At 50.3% G+C, this 17,696-nt stretch overlaps 1 protein-coding gene across 4 annotated transcripts in view; it reads right to left on the reverse strand.

The window, feature by feature from the left end:
- Positions 1–17,696, reverse strand: part of PPP4R1 (protein phosphatase 4 regulatory subunit 1) — an 803,115-nt gene that overhangs the window by 237,313 nt on the left and 548,106 nt on the right. The window lies entirely within an intron of this gene.

The following is a 17,696-nucleotide window of genomic DNA, read 5'->3' on the forward strand; positions in this document are numbered from 1 at the left end:
ATAGTAGGTGGGTGATTTGTATGTTTTGAGTCAGCACGGAATAAAACAGCAATATGGGGACTGAGAGCCAATATAGATTACTTGATTGGTCATGGGGAAGGTCTGCAATCTTAAGATACTAAGCTGGAATGTAAATGGGTTGCGAGATAAGATCAAGCGCGGTGTAGTGCTACAATACATCAGGAGACAGGCGCCAGACGTGGTCCTACTTCAAGAGACCCATCTGGTGGGACATACCTGTAGGGCACTAAACAGATGGGGGTATAATTTAACGGCACATGCTGGCTTTACAACCGGCTCTCGTGGGGTAGGAATACTGGTGCGCACCTCCCTTCCCTTTATGATCCAATCCACCTGGACAGATGACTTAGGGCGATATAAAGGCATCACAGGGTAGTGGGAGGGGTGTATGGTCATCTGCTTATCAGTTTATGTCCCTCCGGGTTTACAGGCCCAGACTTTGGGACAGTACTGCTCTCATTGCCGGACAGCCTATTACTAATGAGAGGGGATTTTAACTCAGTGGTCTCTGGGGTAGTAGACAGAAGCCCCCCACGAGACATGGGCGCAGGGGCGAGATGGCTTCCCGATTTTCTGGAAGCCCTTGGTTTAGCCGACACATGGAGGGTGTTCCATCCAGACAGTATCCAACACACATTCTATTCTGGGGCACATAACAGTTTTTCACGAATTGACTACATTATCGTCCCCACCACACCGTTCACGAATATCCGTGAAATAAGACATTTGGCTAGGGGTATCTCCGATCATTCCCCAGTCTGGATGCAGGTGGCGCTGGGGTGGAGGGGGGAGGGCAGGGTGGCTCCTATCTGCCTGTGGCACCTCCGAGACCCTGCCGTGCGCAGGGCCCTAGTGGAGACCATGGATAATTATTTCCAAGAGAACGAGGGTACGGTTGACTCCTCCCAGACACTGTGGGAGGCATTCAAAACGGTGATCCGGGGCAAGCGCTTTCCCTGATAGCAGGTAAACGAAATGATAAAATGAAAGACCTGTTGAGTGTGGAGAGTGCGGTCCTCGATCTAGAGAGGAGTTCGGAGGAGGGGGTAATGCCTGAAAAGACACGCCCTACAGCTTAAAAAAAGATGAATACAAGGCTATAGCCATGGATAGGGCGAAGTCTGCAGAAAGGGACTCGGAGGGTAGGGTATATGATCTAGGAGACAAGGCCGGAAAACTTCTGGCATGGTTGGACAAAAGAGAAATTACATCCAGACTAGTACCGGAAATACTTGATCAAGGTGGCTACGCTCTCACGGACCCGCAGGCAATCGTAAACACGTTTGCAGCCCACTATAGTACCCTCTACAAATCATACACACAACAATCGGAGAACTCCCAGTCCATGCTCCGAGATATAGTCCTTCCTCTCCTACCATCCGAGGAGCAAGCATTCCTAGACAGTGAATTTACCACCAACAAAATAGCAACAGCGATAAGACGCCTTCAGGCGGGCAAAGCATTGGGCCCCAACGGCCTGCCAATAGAGCTGTATAAGCTAGCGCCAGATAAACTGGCCCCTCTACTGAGCGCTATGTTTATGGAGAGTAGGGAGCGAGGAGAGCTGCCGCTGGATCAGCGGGTGGCCACAATAGTAATCTACAAAGAGGGCAAGTCCAGACTGAATAGTACGTCTTACAGACCCATCTCTCTCCTCAACACAGAACCCAAAATTCTCGCTAAAGTGCTGGCCAACCGACTGAATAAAGTGCTTGGCGACCTAGTCCATCCTGACCAGTCGGGCTTCATATCCCACAGAAACACAGCCTTGAACCTCCGGCGATTGCATGGAGTGATGGGGAGGTTGGACACGTTAAGAGAACCGGCAATTGTAGTCTCACTAGACGCCACAATGGCATTCGACACTATAGAGTGGCCCTACCTGTTTGCTGTACTAAAGAAGTTTGGATTTGGGGAGGGGTTCATCCGATGGATTAGGCTCCTTTATACCAAGCCCTTGGCACAGGTCTTGGTGAATAACAGACGATCTGAGCCTTTCGAGTTGGGGCGTGGCACTAGGCAATTGTGTCCCCTCTCCCCTCTTCTCTTTGCCCTGGCGCTCGAGCCCCTGGCGGCGTGTATCCGAAGAGACCCGGTCATACTAGAACTATTATAGAGCCCTATATTCCAAACCAAAGCGTTATCCCCTGACGGGACCGACTAAGCATTCAGTACATATCTGGCACACTGCCACTAAGAGTTTGGGGTGGGATCGGAAGTTGACTGCAGCCACACCTCTTTGGAATTCAGAGATCCTAGGAGATCTTTGGAAAACAAAGGTTTGATAGGTGGGACCTCATCGGGATCTCGAACATTGGTGATTTATGGGTTAAAGGGGCGGTGATGTCCTTTCCTGAACTACAGCAGAAATATGAGCTCTCAAACACAGAGTACTTTCGATATCTACAGGTCCGCCATGCATTACAGTCACTCATACCATCAGGCTCCTCTGTCCCAGAGTATACTCCTCACGAAGACAGACTGCTAGACGGCTACCTACCAGAAAAAACAATATCTCTCACCTATAAAAAACTGGTCAATAGCGTAGTCGATCCTTTACAAGATCTTAGGCGCAAAGTGGGAGAGAGACGGCTTTGAGCTAGACGACGAGGAGTGGCAGGAGGCCCTATCCTCCCCAAGGGAAGTAGCCATATCGGCCAGGCTACGACTTGTTCAGCTCATGATACTTCACAGAGTGTATGTCACAGGGCCCGGTCTGGTCCGAATGGGGAGAGCTGAGGAGGGAGTGTGCAGGCGCCAGTGTGGATCAGAGGGGACATTCATGCACATAATATGGGAGTGTGATCTTATTCAGCGTTACTGGTATCAAATTCACAAGGTGATGAGTGAAGTTTTAAACCTAGAAATGCGCCTTGAGGCGAAGCGATGTCTGCTGAACGTGTGGGAGCCAACGGACGTGGGAAGGATGGGCAGGATCTGGGTAACATTGGGCCTGATGATTGCAAAAAGAAATATAGCTCAGCACTGGGGTGCCGCCCAGCCTCCAGTGCTAGCGGACTTAAAGAAAAATATGGACTGGTGCATGTTTAGGGAAAAGACTCTACGTCGCAAGGGGATGCCCGAAGAAGTAGTCATTAATTTGGGGAGCCTGGAACACGTACCATGGAGAACTTTGTAGCCCACCCCGTAGCATAGACCTTGATGACCAGGACCTCACTTGATCAGTATATATCAACCTTGTGGATAAATGTAAATTGCAGCCTTGATTCTTAAACTGTAACTGTATGAACTCCCCTACATCTATAAGTGCGAACATGTTTTGTATATCTGTGCTGACTATTTGTTTTGTTAATTTACAATAAAAAGAATTTTTTAAAAAAAAAACAATGGGGACCCAGCGTCACTTCTGTCAACTCCCACAAGGGTTCAAGAACAGCCCGGGGTTATTCTCAGCAAGAAAATCCCACAGTAAGAAATGAAGGACTAAGCAACAATGCTATGGAACTCATTCCTCTTGAAACCCAAATAACAGTTTGTCCTGATACACCTGTTTACACCAATGTAACAAGTGATCCACTGGTTCCAGCGATTTTAACGAATCCTGATTTTCAGTGCTGAGCATTGAAAAACTGGAAAAATTGCCGTTTACGGTAGCAGAAAAACCAGCTACAGAATGGATCATTCGTGGCAAAATAACTCTGCCTGTTACAACTTTCCATTTTCAGTATTGCCTTAAAACATGCCAGTAGGCAAATGTGAAAGGTTGGGTAAAGAATACATCAGGACATCCTGGGATTTACCTTACACACACACAGATGTTGGAGTGGGGGGTGTGAAGTGTTTATTAGCGGTACACACTGTGAAAATGCACTGAGCGGTTCACTCATATGTCGGGATATTAGATTACATGGGGCCTGTAGCGGTTCCACTTCAAACTTATCCTGCCACCTGCAAGGTTCACCAGCCGCTGTGATTAATCCAACGTTTGGACAACTTTCAAATGGGAGTTACCTCATGTTGAATGATCAGAGCTGTTGTGGCATGTTGCCAGGTATCCCATATCTAGTAACGGTTACTTCCAGGGTCACTTGCTGTATGCAAGTCTTGTTTTCCCAAATAGACACAGTCAGGGAGTCGCCTTTATGGCCTTCACTGAACATCTCTTCAATACGAATTGATACTTTAAGCAGAATAAAAGCCATTCTTTTACAACAAATCGTGCCTTTGACCTCGGCCAAAGAAACCTATGAACTACAAGTCGCAAGGACTTCGGCTGAGATACAGGCTCTGTTAAGGACAAATTGCCCTACACATTTCACAGAAATGTTGGGATGTACCTTAAACATGTCCGATACGAGCGGTATTGTGCATGTATTTAAGACCGTATGTTCGGGACTGTTAACTCCTTTTCAAGCAGTCCTCGGAATCATTCCAAACTTCATGCACTCGGCGTTTGGTGGTCTGCCGCTAATTCTAGCACTCGTTGCAGGAATCCTATTTTTATTCCTACTGCTACGCTATGGCAAGCCAATCCACCAGCGTCACTCCCAGCACCTTGGAGAATGCTCTCCTGGAAAGGAAGTTTTGTGAGCGCATAGTACAGCTATTGGGTTTACCTCGTCTACGAGAACTAAATACCACATGGTTTCTGTCGTTCAGACCAATCTGGCAAGATTGCATCTTACCTGTTCTACGCTGCCTGCTTTGCGGTGAAGATTGCTTGCTAGACATCTGTCTAACACTCCCATCAGTCATGCCAACGGAGATCAATACTCTGCTGGACCCGATAACGGCCCATGCTCTGTGTTGTCCCCAGAGGCTACCGATCCTGAGGACGGCATTCATTGAGATCTCACAGACGCAACATGCTACTGCTGAGGTACGAGATGGGTCAACAGGCACACAGGTATCAACGAACACTGCTACTGACGATGCATCACATCCATGTGCAGTTCGTCTTCTAAACGACGTAATCGACCTATTGCCTACAATAGACAACTTTTTGTCTACAGGATTAGAGGATTTCATGTTTTCCCCAGCATCTTCAAATAATTTTTGATTTGGCTCACAGTGTACCATATAATCTATGAATTTGGTCTTCATTTTTTCAAAACAAAAAGACTAAATTTGAACCTTTCCTAAGTTCGCACTTTTTTGAACATTGACTTTCTTTTATGGCTCAAAGTTCTGCTTACAGTTGAACTATTCATAGAGAACAGACTTCTTTGAAACACTTCCAGGGACACACGGTCACCTTTTTTTCCACATTTATGTAATCATGAAATGGCTCTGAAATGTTTTCCTTTCTGTAAAACTGGACCATTTCATTACATATGTGTATATATATTTGTTCATTCTCTTAGCCTTCACTGTAAATATATGCTTAGAATGCAACATTGCTTTGATATGTACAGCACCTGTATTTCATCTGTAGCAGACTTTTAGTATGCTTTTACAGATGTTTTTAGTGAACATGTGATACTCAATTTTATGTGTTTAGCATGTTTAGCATTTAGTAATATCGATCATCCGTCAATGGAGTGGGTGTTGTGTTTCGATTTAGATACCCGTATATAGGGTTCCCCGAATCATGTCCTTATATAGGCACAATTCACATTGCCCTTATTTAGGCATAGAATCCCACTCCTTATTTAGGCATTAGCCATGCTAACCAAATACAGGCATGGTCACCTACATCCGTCCATCTCACGTCACAACGAGTTCTTAGAAACCAGACCCTTAAGCCAAACGGGACTTTCCCTAGCTAGGATTATTGATTTCTACAAGAACTCATATATTATGCATGAACTACTATTACTTAGGGGTTTATCCATGACGTCTTCCTCTGCACGACTTTATGTCAATACTAGCATTCCTAAGCACCTTCCAGGTATAAATATGCCTTCCCTTACTATGGCAAACCACGGCACGACTCAGCACGACTTGACTGCACGGTTCGCCACGGCAAGTTCGGAAGAGACCATATCCCGGCCTGACGCACTGCCCAGACCCTGTCATCCCTGCCCGCAGAGAATCCAGCTTCCAGTCTTCTGACTGCCTTCGCGGGGTGTTAGAGTTTGAGACCCGGATAGAGATTCCCACCTCGCTCATTCTAAAGGTATGGAGCCAACTAGAACCTAGAGGGACTCTTGGCATACTAAACTTAGTATATACCATACTATAGAAAACAGCACCTACTTCTTACCTCGAACTACACTTAGGTAAGGTACACTGGGGTAGGACTATTATAGAAGCATCAGACGAGTATTCACTTTTTAGCCTGTGTTATTTATTTATGTATATATGATTACATGTCATAACTAAAAGACAAAGCTATTGCAGTATTATTTCTTCTTACTGCTTACGCTGTGAGTATATCTTGCTTACTATCTAACGATTGTAAAGGCTCATATCTCTTACACGACAAGACAGTTCAATAAACCCTTTTATTGAAACGCCCGTCTATCTATTTCTGTGTAATTCTGAAGAAACTAAGCATGCACAATTGACGGAGTGAATCTATTGTTTCCACGATTCTGAGACGCGTTCCGATTCTAAGGGAAACAAAGTTGTCATGTTCATGCGGTTGTCAGAAACTACTCCCTTCTTGTTCATTCGAGAAGTTTCTAGTGACCTCTGAGTTAGCTGGCACACACAAGTAATTGAGTTTAATGTACTCGATAGGAGCATACTGACCTTAGTCCTATGCAAAAACTATAGTGTATATTATTCCAAAGCACAGAGCCTATAAGGGAAATAGGAACTACACTACAGTGCATTCATGCGCTTCTACCCATCCATACACCAGAATCTAAAACTTAAATGTTCTATATTGGACTAGTTTTCTCTTTTAAGACAAAACACGTTAAGAGTGAAACTCTAGTCCCCAACAACGTTCTAGCCGTAGCACCACAGTAGACTAGCATGCTATCCGTCCATAAAAGTTCTTCAGGACCTCATCAAGGTTATGAAGTTCTAAATAAAAGCAACTACAATACAGTACTTTATTTGCTTTTTGGATTACTCTACATTACCACCCCCACCCCTCCCTTTCAGACTGCGTTATTGCCAGTGTACCCAATTAGATTAAAAAAAAAAGGGGATTTATTTTTTTAACACTTTAGAGAAACTGTTTTAAAGGAGCAGAGAAACGATCTTTCGTTGGTAGGAAGCTTGATATCCAAATGTGCTTCCGAATCTGAATTACCCTGAATGCTGTGGGCAGTATGTCGTGCTTAATGAACAAGAAAATTTAATTTCCCATGTTGTTTTCTAGGTGAAACTAAGCGGGATCAAGCCAAGACCACGGGGGCCTTCAGGCTCCCCCCGTGGTCCCCAACCATCTGGCCATGCCCCGGGGCTGAAAATTGCCCAAGAGGGGGGCCGCTCGGCCCATATCCCTTGCAAAAAAAATAAAAAGAAAAAAGGAATGGCCGGGCCCTGTGCGATTGAAATCGTCGTGTGTGTGTGTAAGGGGGTGGGGGAGGAGGGATTGACACTTGATAACCCCCCCCATCCCTTGAATTGTTGTTTTATTTTTTTTTTAAAGGCTGGCCCCAGGAGATGGTGTCCCTGGAGCTGAAATCTGCCTCTGGAGGTGGGGCTGCGTGCCCCCACCCTAAAATAAAAACAAGGAAAGGAAGCTGGTAACTTGCCGGAGGCCCCGCCCTCTTTGTTAACTACTCTGTAAATGCAACTCCTGGCGCGCTACTGGTTGGGGAATAAAGTCCAGTTTACTCCAGAAGCCCTCCTGGTACGCAAGTCCTACGTAATGGAATTCCCGAGAGCTGGTTTGAGGCCCAGACCCCTTTTTACACCACTCATGGCAAACTTGACTGCTAGTTAAAAAACCCTTAGAAATTCACTGAAAAAAACCACAGGTTTCAGGCACCTTATAGTTAGAAATTAGCATTTAAAAAAACCTTAGAGGGAGGAGGTGACCCGGGTAGAGGCCGAGATTGCAGAACTGGAGGGTGACCTGGGGAGCGGGGTAACGGAGGCCAAATTGCATGTTCTACACCTAAAGCAGGCGGCCTATCGGGCCCTCGTCACGGAGGCGGCCAGGGGCCTCAGTAGAGAGCAGCAGGGGCGATTGTATGATGTGGGTGACAAAGCTGGCAAATTGATTGCGTGGTTGGATAAGAGGGAGCGAGCGAGCCGTGTGGTGCCTGTGATTGAGGGTGTGGATGGTGAGTGTGTCACTGAGCCGGAAGCCATTGTCTCCTGCTTTGCGGATTATTTCCGCGGAGTCTATTCCCCGGTTTCTTCCTGCTCGGAGGAAGATTCACGTGCCCTGCTTCGGGATATTGCACTGCCCTCCCTTGCGGTGGAAGACAGGGATTCGCTGGACGCCCCTCCCACCTCGGACGAAATTGCCTCGGCTATTCGCTCGATTGCATCCGGCAAGGCCATGGGCCCCAATGGTATCCCCATTGAGCTCTACAAGCTACGCCCGGACGTGTTGGCGCCCCACCTGCGTGCGATGTTCCTGACGGCCCACTCGCAGGGCTCCCTCCCGCCGGACCAGCGACTGGCCACAATTGTGGTGATCCACAAGGAGGGTAAGCCCCGTGAGCGGGTCACGTCCTATAGGCCGATCTCTCTCTTGAACGCGGAACCCAAAATCCTCGCCAAGGTGTTGGCCAACCGGTTGGTTGGTGTGGTGGGCGACTTAGTCCACCAAGACCAATCGGGCTTTATACCACACCGCAACACGGCGCTTAATCTGCGGCGCTTGCACGGAGTGCTCGCGCGTGCCCCATTTGTACGGGAGCCGGCCATCTTGGCGTCCCTAGATGCCACCATGGCGTTCGACACGCTTGAATGGCCGTATATTTGGGCGATGCTGGCTCAGTTTGGGTTCGGCCCGGGTTTCATCAGCTGGGTCAAATTGCTATATTCGGACCCGCTGGCGCAGGTGGTGGTCAATGGGCGAGTTTCGGCCCCATTCGCGCTGGGACGGGGCACGCGGCAGGGTTGCCCCCTGTCGCCTCTCCTGTTGGCCCTGGCCCTGGAGCCCCTGGCGGAGTGGCTGCGGTGGCACCCCTCTATCCGTGGTCTCCGCTGGACCCCCGAGCATGAGGACCGTGTGTCCCTCTATGCGGACGATATCCTATTGTACCTCGCCTCCCCGCGCAAATCACTGATTGTCCTAGTTGATGTTTTGCGCTCCTTCGGTCGCAACTCAGGCCTGGTCATCAACTGGGCGAAATCCTGTGTCTATGTGATTTCCGGGGAGGCTCCGGTCCTCCCCCGGGACTGTCCTATCCAGATTGCCTCCCAGGGCTTCCGGTACTTGGGTATATACATCACTCTTGACCCGGAGGCCCGCTATGAGCGGAATCTACTGCCCCCCCTCCAGCGTTTGAAGGAGGACGTGGTGCGCTGGCGGCGTCTGCCACTCTCGCCGCTCGGCCGAGCGGCCTTGTTTAAAATGATGTCCCTGCCGCGCTTCCTCTACGCCCTCCAGAATACTATGGACCTGGTGCCGGCACGCTACTTCCGGGAGGTGGAGGGCCTCCAGCGGCGCCTGTTCTGGGACGGGAGACCGCGCATTGCTCTGGCTAAACTGACGCTCCCGTGGTACGATGGGGGGGTCGCCCTCCCGGACATCAAACGGTATTACTGGGCCTCCCAATTAGCTGCAATCAATCATGGCCTTTACGGGCCCGCCTTAAACCCGGCGTTTGAGATGGACAAGATGCTCCTGCCCGGCGGCGACTATAGTCGAGCGCTCTATTCTGGCGCCCCCGACTCCCGTCTGACGGGACCGACGCGGGTCATGGTGCGTGTCTGGCACGCGGCTAATGCAGCTATGGGGTGGAAGGACCGTTTGACCCGGGCATCGCCGCTGTATGCGTCTGAGCGGCTGGGCTCCCTGTGGACATCGAAGGGCTTCGAGAAGTGGGACACGATCGGCATCAGCACGGTGGGAGATCTCTGGACGAGGGGGGGATTTAAAACTTTTGAGACGCTGCAGGCGGGGTTTCAGCTGCAGGGCACTGAGTGCTTTCGGTACCTGCAAGTCCGCCATGCGCTGGGCTCCGTCTTCCCGGATGTTGCATCCATTCCGGAGTCTTCCCCCCTAGAGGACAGGGTGCTAGATGGCCATGTCCCTGACAGCACGATCTCCCTCATATATAAGAAGCTGATTAATGATAGATCGGGCCTGTTAGCTAGTCTACGCGAGGCTTGGGTGGCCGACGGGCTGGAGCTGGACGACGAGGACTGGATGTCCGCGGTGGCCTCTCCGAAAGAGGTGGCCATCCCGGCTCGCCTTCGTTTCGTCCAGCTCAAGATCCTTCACCGGGTCTACGTGACGGGGCCAAGGCTTCTACGTATGGGTTTTGCCGGTGACGGACTGTGTAAGCGTGGCTGTGGTGCGTTGGCGACCTTTATGCATATTCTGTGGGAGTGCCCGAGGGTGGAGCGATTCTGGCGTGGTGTGCATGAAGTCCTGCGTGCGGTCACGCGTGTCGCGCTGCTGCCTGAAGCGAGGAGGTGCTTGTTGAATGTATGGGAGCCGAATGACTACTCGGTTCCACAGACGCGGTGGGTGACTCTGGGATACATGATCGCGAAGCGTGATATTGCTCAGTTGTGGGGATCCCAGAGGCCCCCTGCGGTGTCGGCTTGGAAAGAGCACATGGATTGGTGTATGTTCCGTGAAAAGGTGGTGTATGTAGCGAGGGGTAAGCCTGGGGCGTGGATGACAATCTGGGGCCCCTGGAACGCCTACCGAGGGGGTATTTGTGAACCGCCACAGTTGCCGGCTGCCTCGCCTGCTCCATCTCCCTAGATGGCCCCCCCCTCCCCCGGCCACGGACACACGGTCCCCCAGTCCCTGCTTTACTCCCAGTCCCCCCTTCAGTGTTTTGCTGCTGGTTTGGATCCCCCACTACTGGAGCACGTGTTGTCATTTTGGATCATGGGTTGCCTTGCGGGTGTGGTTTTTTGATGTTGTTTTATGTTAAGAAAATGGAACCGTACTGTGGGCTTGGGGCGGTGAGGCCTGCACCATTGATTGCTCCTGTTTTTCCACAGTGTACCGCTGAGAGACTTCTTACTGTACATGTGTACCATACTTTTGCTTTGCTAGCGGCCGGCCGGGTGGTTGTAGGCCCATACCTGTAACTTTTATAAACTGCAATAAACGGTTTCAAAAAAAAAAAAAAAAAAAAACCTTAGAAATTCACTGGCAAACAAAAATAAGGCAAATTTTCTACGTCTGTCAGAGGGACAAGGCGGCTACCTGATGATCTTTAGTCTATGGTGCTCTGGATGCTGTCCCTTGTGGATGATTGTCCATGGTTAGGGTAATCTTAATGGAGCACCATTTTTTTTAATCAAGTAGTCAGTGTTTTGTAACGGACCAACTCTTTTCCTTTAAGGAGACCCTTACACTTCTTTATGACAGATCTCTTTTCAGCGATCAGAACACTATCTTTGTTCTTACTGTGGAAGAACCAGCAGTGTTCCTCGTACTTGATTAAATAGAGCGATGTTAAAGCATCATCTGAATATCGCATAAACATTCTGCACATGTCATTTTGTCTTTGCAAAGCTTTTTTTCCTCTTTGCTCCATTATGCACATAGCTGAATGAACGCCTCAGGGATAAATAAAGTTGCAGAGCTCTTGAGAGTAGCAAGCATACTCAGGAAGGGGCATTCTTCCACACATCTGCCCAGAGGTAGGAAAAAGCCTACTTGTTGCATCTTAACTTCAGGTGACAAAATACGAAATAAAACAGAAGCTCAAATATGAATGCTATGCACACAAGGTGAGGCAACGCAATCTACAATGGCCACCAAAGAAAAAGTATATTATTGCCTCTATGTTGCTCAAATTTAGACCTAAAGTCGTCTAGGAGAGCCACACAACGAAAACTCAAGTGATAGCCCACTTCTGAGAACGAAAAGTTTCTTACCTGTCGGTGTAGTTTTGCAGCTTGAAGATCTTTCTGGATTCACTATGCTGTGCATTATTCCGCGATCTTGTGGTTGGGTCCGGATTCGTAGTCTTTCCTTTGTTTTTTTTTTTTTTTTTTCGTAGCCCAGGTGGGCGTCGACGTCCACCATTTGGTGCACCTCCCGTGACGTCGTCGTGCTTCCTGCGGAAGTCCCACCTTTGGGGCGCCATCTTCGGGTTCTTTTTCCCCTGTTTTTTCTATTTTTTTTTTTTTTTTTTTTTAACCCTAGGCGATTGATTAATCCTTTTGTCCATATTTCTGTACGTTTCCACTTCTTGATCCTATCCATTTCACCCCCTCTTCCTCCAGCCTCATCTTCTTGGCGGAGGTGGGTGGGTTCGCTAGTGAATCCAGAAAGATCTTCAAGCTGCAAAACTACACCGACAGGTAAGAAACTTTTCGTTTTGCAGCGTGAATCTTTCTGGATTCACTATGCTGTGCATAGATTTTGTAGCGGTTTTCCTATTTCTGTGGTGGCTGGGTGGAAGATGATCGCTGGTCGTTGAAAATGTGTTGTAGCACCTTCTGTCCGACCTGTGCTTCCTTATTCATTTGAATGTCCACGCAGTAGTGCTTTGTGAACGTGTGCACAGATGCCCAAGTTGCTGCGAGACAAATGTCTTGGATGGGCGTGTTTGCCAGGAAGGCAACTGTGGCCCCCTTCTTCCTTGTGGAGTGGGCTTGGGCCCCCTCCGTTAGCTCCTGTCCAGCCTGTTTGTGACAGAATTGAATAGTGAGGGCAATCCACCTAGCGATGGTGCCCTTGGTCACTGGTCTACCCATGAAGCTGGTAGCAAAGGACACAAACAGCTGCTTCGACTTCCTGAGTTCCTTGGTTCTTTCAATGTAGTGCATCACCGCTCTTCTGGCGTCGAGGGTGTGCAGGGCCTTCTCTGCGTTTGTAGTCGGGTTCTGGAAGAAACTCGGTATCTGGATAGTCTGGTTCATGTGGAACGCCGACACTACCTTGGGCATGAAGTGGGGGTCCGTCCTGAGGACCACCCTGTCTTTGTGAATTTGAATGTAGGGCTCCTGTAGCGTTAGTGCTTGGAGCTCGCTCACCCTGCGTAGTGAGGTAATGGCCACTAGAAAGGCAGTTTTCATCGTCAACATTTGTAGAGTGGCTTTGTGAATGGGTTCAAACGGCGCCTTCATGAGCTCCGTCAGAACCACGTTTAAATTCCATGCCGGCGGCGGCAACCTTTTCGGGGGTGCCATTCTTTTGGCTCCCTCCATGAATCTCTTCACCACCTGCGAGGTGAAGAAACTTCCACCTTTCTCACCTCTGGTGTAGGCAACGATCGCTGCTAGGTGTACCCTTAGGGAGCTCGAGCAGAGGTTACTCTTTAGAAGGTGAGTGAGGTACCTCAGCACAGTTGAGTCTCTTGTCATCCTGTTTTGCAGTCCCTTTTTCCTGCACCACACCGTGAATCTCTTCCACTTTGCGCTGTAGCACTTTCTTGTAGTAGGTTTCCTTGCCTCCCGTAGCACTCGCATGGTGCTCTGAGGCAACTTTAGGTGTGCGAACTCTAGGTCTTCAGGAGCCATGCTGCCAGGTTGAGGCTCTCTGGCTCTGGGTGCAGGACCTCTCCGTTTTGCATTGAGAGCAGGTCCTTTCTCCTCTCGAACCTGTACGGATTGCCTTGCGCCATTTCTTGAATCTGTGAGAACCATGTCTGCCTCGCCCACTGTGGAGCCACCAGGATCAGAGTCATGTTGCTGGTTCTGCACTTCTCTAGCACTCTGTGCAACAGGGGTATCGGTGGAAAGGCGTAGGCAAATGTCCTCCACCAGCTTATCCATAGGGCATTTCCCCTGGATTGCTGATCTGGTTGCCTGGACGCGAAGCTTCGGCATTTTGCATTGTGGCGTGTTGCAAACAGGTCTATTGTGGGAGTCCCCCATTTCTGGAAGATTTTTTCCGTTTCCTGGCCATTGAGCTCCCACTCGTGCGATGCTGAGGTCTGCCTGCTCAGCCAGTCTGCCTCCACATTGTCCTTCCCTGGCAGGTGAATTGCCAGGAGATCTATCTTGAGAGGTATGGCCCATCTCCAAATCTCCTGAGCTAGGGATGAGAGGGGGAACGACTGTGTCCCCCCTTGTTTGTTGATGTAGAACATCGCCGTGGTGTTGTCTGTCTGTATCAACACTCTCTGGCCGAACAGGTGTTTCTGGAATGCCTTCAGGGCTAGCAGTATCGTTTTCAACTCGAGGTAGTTGATGTGGCGGACCGCGTCCGCTGGAGCCCATAGACCCCTCACCCTGAGGTTGTCCATGTGCGCTCCCCATCCCTTCTGTGATGCGTCCGTGGTAATGGTCACTGTTGGGCTTGGTGGTGTCAGGCTTCTCCCCGTTGTTATGTTGTCTCTGTTCCACCAAGTTATCTCCTCCTGCACTGCGTGCGTAACAACCACTAGATCCTCCCAACTTCCGTTTGCTTGTGACCATTGCTGTTGCAGCCATTCCTGGAATGGTCTCATGTGTAGGCGTACATTCGGCACCAGCTGGATACAGGACGCCATCATTCCCATCATCTTGCTCACCGCCCTCACTGTCAGAGCTCGCCCCTTCTGGTAGAGCTGCGTCTCCTTCAGTAGAGTATCTGTCCTCCTGTCGCTGGGCACAACCGTATTGTGTAGGGAGTTGATCTTTGCCCCCAGGAAAATCTTTACCTGCTCCGGTTCCAGCGACGATTTTCCCCAGTGGATGGAAAACCCCAGATTTGTGAGGGTGTCTGTTACGCGTTTTGCGTGCCTCTCGCACTTCTCGCGTGAGTTTGCTTTGACCAGCCAGTCGTCCAAGTAGGGGTATACGTGTATTCCCTGCTTTCGTAGGTGTGCAGCTACCGCCGACAGGCATTTTGTAAAGACCCTTGGCGCTGATTTTAATCCGAAGGCCAGGGTTGTGAACTGGTAGTGTTCCTGTTCGATGTTGAATCTTAGAAGGCCCTTGTGCCTTCTGTTGATTGGGATGTGAAGGTAGGCATCTTTGAGGTCCACGGTGACCATGAAGTCCCCTTCTCTTATCTGTGGCAGTACCTCCTGCAGTGAAGTCATTTTGAACCTTTGTGTTTTGACGAACTTGTTTAGGTACCGGAGGTCCAGTATGGGTCTGAGGTCTCCGTCTACCTTCGGAACCACGAAGTAGTTTGAGTAGACCCCTTTGTTGCGTTCCCTGAACGGCACTGTCTCTATGGCTCCCTTTTGCAGGAGTTTCCGTGTTTCTTCTCTGAGTATTGCCAGTTCTTGGGCCGATCTCTGCCTTCCCTTCGGCTTTCTGTTTGGAGGTCTTTTCTCCAAGTCTACGCAGTATCCGTACTGCACGATGTTCCGTATCCACTTGTCTGTGGTTATGCGCCGCCACTCCTGAAGGTAGAACCTCAGCCTTCCGCCTACCGGTGACGTATGCTCGTAGGCTCTTGAATCTTCTCTTCCCCCTGATGACACCTTTTTGCGCCTCACCCTTGGGGGCCTGACGAGGGTGGGCGTCTTCTTGCGTGCTGAGTCACTTTGAGGAGGGCTGATCGCCCCCTCTCCTCCTTTGGCCACGTCCGTTCCCTCTCCCTCGAAAGGACTGGCCCCGAGGTTGATATTGCCAGCTTTGCTTCTGCTGACTTTGTCCGTGACCTTCGCCCTGCTGACCTTGTTGGAACGCCTGGTGCGACGTCCCCTGTTGGCTTCCACCCCTACCGTAGGGTCTCCTCGAGGGATTTCCTCGTCTCATTCCCCTCAGCTGTAGGGCCCCCATGGACCTCGCTGTCTCGTTCTCCTTCTTGAGCTGTGTGAGCTTCTCGTCCACCGTTGCTCCGAACAGTGTCTCTCCGTTAAAGGGGGTGCCAAGGATGTTGTTCTGCACTTCCGGTTTGAATCCCGAGATTCTTAGCCATGCATGCCTCCTTTCTGTGACCCCTATGGCCATGAGTCTTGCTGAAGTCTCTGCCCCATCCAACGCCGTCTTTATACAGGAGTTGGCGATGTTCTTGCCTTCATCTACCAGGTGAGAGGCTCTCTGGCGGTATTCTTCGGGGAGGTGCTTTACTAGCTCCCCCATTTCATCCCAGTGTTGGTACTGGTGTCTATTTAGGAGTGCATTTGAATTCGCCATGCGCCAGTGCATTGCGGCGTTCCTCTCGACCTTTCTGCCTGTGAGGTCGATTCTCCTGCTCTCTTTATCTGGAGGTGGGCCCGAGGTTGCTGGCACGTTGGCCCTTCTCCTGGCCGTGGAGGCAATGATGGAGTCTGCGGTGACGCTACCCTTGATGTAAGGTGGGTCCAGGGAGGAGTGTTTGTACTTTTTCTCTGTCCTGGGCGTGATCGACCGACAGGTGGCAGGCTCCTTGAAGGCTTCTCTCCCCTGGTTCATCACGCTTTGTAGCATGGGGAGGAACTGGCTCCTAGTCTGGATGGGGAGCAGTGTTTCGACGAGAAAATCTGCTTTCGGCCTCTCCTCGTCGAGTTTGACGCCGAAGGCCATTGCTGCGCTCTTCACCACCATATTGTACACCCCGATGTCGTCGGGTGGCGAAGGCCTCGAGGGGTACGTGTCCACGGCCTCCTCCGGGTTTTCGGTGTCGAGATCTTGCCATTCGACGTCGTTGCCGGTAGATGTCGCCGATTCGAAGAACGATTGTTGGTCTTCTTCCTCGGCTTCTTCCTCATAATAGGGCTCCTCTTCCTCTTCGAGGTCCCTTGTCAGCCCTTCGGCGTCGAACTCATCCTCGACTTCGACGACGTCCGCCGATGAAACCGTTGGAATCTTGAATTCCTTCATCCTGGCGTCGAACTCCTTCTTCCTTTGAAGGATGTTCTCCATTTCGGCCTCGAGCCGCCTCTTCTTTTTCTCCATTTCGGAGATGCTTTCGGCGTCGACCGCGGGTCTTTTCGATGAAACTTGCGTCGACGTCGAACGTTCTTTCTGCGTCGATCGGCCCGTTTCATGGGATGATTTCGACGACCCTTGCCTTTCGGCGTCTTTCTGCGCCAGGGAGTCCTTTTGTAAGGATCCGCTGGGCCTTTTGTCCGAAGTTCCCCCTTTGGACGTCGAAGTTTTCGGCGCCGGGGCTCCCTTCGTGGACCTTGACTCAGTTTTTCTCGAGTCACCCTCGTGTTTTCGAGGTGTTTTTTGATTTGCGCTCGACGATTCTCTTACCTCGTCTTCTTTTTTCTTGTCGGTCTCTACGACCGTGAAGTTTTCGGCTGTCTCGGCGACGTTGTCCTCGTCGTCCGTGTCGAGGCCCAGCGCGTAGAGTGTCGGGGGTTTTCCTTGGCCCTCCATGTTGGCGTTGGCTCTCCTCTGCCTCTCTCTCACCCTGAGTGTCTTCGGCGCGAAGACTGAGCAGGCGTTGCAGTCGATACTCTGATGATCCACCGGCAGGCAGAGGTTGCAGACCGGATGCAGGTCTTTCTGCGCGAACTTGTGGTGGCAGTTTGGGCAGAACTTGAATGGCGTCTTGTCCATTTCGCTCAGGGTCTCTGAGCGTGCATTCTCCAAGGTTGTCAAAGAAAAAGGCTCGCTGGTCCTTTTTCTTCGCGTTCCTGTCGAAATCTGTTCTTTCCTGATGTCTTCTCTTGATTCTATCGATGAAACTCGCTTTTCTTCCTTCTTCCTCCGAGTGAACTTCTGGAGCTTCCCGATGACGATCCAGACCCAACGGCGGAAAAAAGAATCTGAAGATGGCGCCCCAAAGGTGGGACTTCCGCAGGAAGCACGACGACGTCACGGGAGGTGCACCAAATGGTGGACGT

The sequence above is a fragment of the Triturus cristatus genome, chromosome 5_2 (assembly GCF_964204655.1).
Source record: "Triturus cristatus chromosome 5_2, aTriCri1.1, whole genome shotgun sequence".
Classification (NCBI taxonomy): Eukaryota; Metazoa; Chordata; class Amphibia; order Caudata; family Salamandridae; genus Triturus; species Triturus cristatus.